Genomic DNA, 2,910 nt, shown 5'->3' on the forward strand with positions numbered 1-2,910 from the left:
TCCTTCTCCTTCTGAGTAATAATGCGCATCCACAACTACACCCAAATGTTGAGGTCCCTCCTAGCAGGTCCCCATCTTGGGGAGATCTTACTCTCTTGCCGACCTGAGCCTGCTGTACCAAGCCCAGCTAACCTGCAGAAGAAGACGTGTGAAGGAGGAGTAAGGCATTCCAGCTGACAGCTGACACCTACTCACCGGCACAATGAGGCCACCCTAGTCCTTGGGGACCCTGAGAACACAGAAGGGGAACTTCAGCAGCATGGGTCATCTCTGGCAAGGCGAGCAGAGGAATCAACTACCTGACCCAGCCCAGACTGCTCACCCACAGAATTTTAAGCAAATACCTGGTGGTTATTTCCCACTGACTGGGTTCTTGGTGTTTTGTTCCACAGCAAAATCCCAGCACTTGGGAGGCAGAGGCAGGCGGATCGCTGTGAATTCAAGGCCAGCCTGGTCTACAAAGGGAGTCCAGGACAGCCAAGGCTACACAGAGAAACCCTGTTTCAAAAAAACCAAAAAAAAAAAAACCCAAAAAACAGATAATCAACGTGCCATCTAACACACAAAGGTGCACAGTGCCAGATACTTTTCAAAGGTTTCATATTAAATGCTTTGCTTAGTTTTCATGACTGTCCTAATAATGTCAGTCTCTGATTATCTGCACTTGACCCATGAAGAAAGTAATGTCCAATGACACAAACCTACCAAGTAGCCAAAAGGCATAAATCCAAGATTTCTAATTTTTTCATAACGTCTCCTGGATGCATACAAAGCCCTTTCAAAAATGACCTGACGTGGTGTCTATATTCTAGAGACCAACCCTAGGTGGTGCCCTTTCTGCTTTCATTCTTCTTCCTCATGGCGTTCATCTTTTCTGAAACGTCTGTCTATGCGTGTGTTTTCGCTCATGCAGGAGTTCACCTATAGAGAGGCCCAAGGTTAACAAGGAGCGTTTGCCTCTCCTGTTCTTCACCTTGGATTGAGGACCAGTGTCTTGAGCACCAGCGCTGGCCGTATCAGCTAGCCTGGCGAGCCAGCTTGCTCGGGTATCTCTGGTCTACACCTACAGCACACGGGGATTGCAAGCAGACTACTACACCGGCGTTTCTATTCGTTCTGAGGATTTGGATTCCGGTCCTCATAACCGTGCAGATGCTTTATCCACTGTGCCCACCTCCCCAGCCCGGACTCACTCGTTCCTTGACGGGCATCTAGGACATCCTCATATAACTCGGCTGCTGTGAAAAGTGCAGCAATGGGGATGTAGGTGTCTCAGGTTTATCCAATAAAAAAAGGCACACATCACTTGCCAAATAATAAATTATAATCTGTGATGTATACGATTTGGCTTGTTTGAAATAAACCAGTGTTTAGACTTCTATAAATAAGATTTCACCTAGAATTAGATCGTCCTGACTCCCTGGCTCTATCATCTGCTAAGCTATGAGGCCTTAGCTAAGTTATAACCCTTTCCCCTGCCTCAACTTCCTTATAGTGAAAATGAAAAAAAAAAAGAGTTCTTATCTTGTACAGTTTTATGAAAAGTGAAGACTTAACTACGCATAAAGCTTTTATAGCAATGCCAAGCACATTGGTTATGTTCATGAATCATGAGTTTTTAAGGTTTTTGCATTAAAATGGAAAGAGCATTACTAGCAGTGTCAGAGGAGTCTCTCATCTAGGAGTCTACAACTTTTTTGGAAAGAGGCAAATACTAAATATTTGAGACATTTAGGCCACGCAGTCTGTGTCACAACCATTTCCCTTGACCTTGTCATTTTATAAAGGCAGTCAGGAACAACGCATGTACAAACACTGCTGGGCCCTGCTAGAATTTTATTTATGGACAATAAAACCTTGTTTTTATATGCTTTTTCAGAAGTCACAACATATTCCTTGTTTTCACCAACCATTCAAACATGTAAAGACCATGTTTAGCTCTGGAACTGGATGTCCACAAATAAGCACTGCACGTGGCCTGCCAATCTACTGCAAACGCAGCTTTTCTGGGGCTGCCTAAGCCTGTATTAACTTTATCCCTGGCTACCCAGGCAGACATATTATCAGAAAGAAACCGAGACTATGCCTCACCCTCTGCTCTTTATCTCCAAGCCTGTTGTAAAGAATCAGTGAGACACTGAATATGAAAATGGCAAGCCTAGTGAATGTGAGTGAGGAGAAAGGTGCGAGAGAAGGACGAACTAGAAAAACAGAGGTAGAATGTGGCGGAAGCAGTAACTCTTGCTTTAAAACTGCATCCAAAGTGCATTGGAGCAGAAATTTTGAGACAGGAAATTGTCGATGGAAAGGCAAAATGAGAGCGCTACACTGCCCAGCATCCCTGCTACCACAGGCCTGCACTGGCTGTACATCGTGATGGACATAAATTTCTTCACGTCCGTACAGGGGACGGTAACATCTACTTAACAGAATTACGAGGCATCAGTGAATCAAATAGGCAACTTCCTTATAGCCAGCACTTAGAAAACACTCCATTAAAAAAGTGACAGTTGACACTGTTATTCTCTTAGTCTGCTCCTCGATGTCCCTTTAAAGGGTGGAAGAGCAGACAGAAAGTGTGGGGAGTCTGCACATGTCGTGCGACAGACAGATCCCCTGGTCTAACGGACTGAGAGCAGATCTCGATGGGCTTCAGTCTTCCCCCCCCCCACACATTGACTGGGCTCCCCCCGTCGAGCCCTCGCGACCTCCCAGGTGCTTTTTCCACAAGCTTCTGTGAAATCGGCCTCAAAGAAGCCAGAAGTCAGGGCGAAGCCACCGCACAGACAACGCCGCTGACGACAGACACAAGGCAGGTCGCTGTCCCCGAAAAGCCTTCAGAAAGCAGCAGCCTGAGTTTGAGTTACGACTCGAAATGCGACCGCGGAGGAGGGTAAAAGCCAGATTCAC

At 46.0% G+C, this 2,910-nt stretch overlaps 1 protein-coding gene across 1 annotated transcript in view; it reads right to left on the minus strand.

Annotated features, from left to right (window-relative positions):
• Positions 1-2,910, minus strand: part of PARPBP (PARP1 binding protein) — a 53,448-nt gene that overhangs the window by 50,427 nt on the left and 111 nt on the right. The gene's annotated exons all lie outside the window — the stretch shown is intronic.

This window comes from Acomys minous (assembly GCF_964271855.1).
Source record: "Acomys minous genome assembly, chromosome: 9".
NCBI classification, from domain to species: domain Eukaryota; kingdom Metazoa; phylum Chordata; class Mammalia; order Rodentia; family Muridae; genus Acomys; species Acomys minous.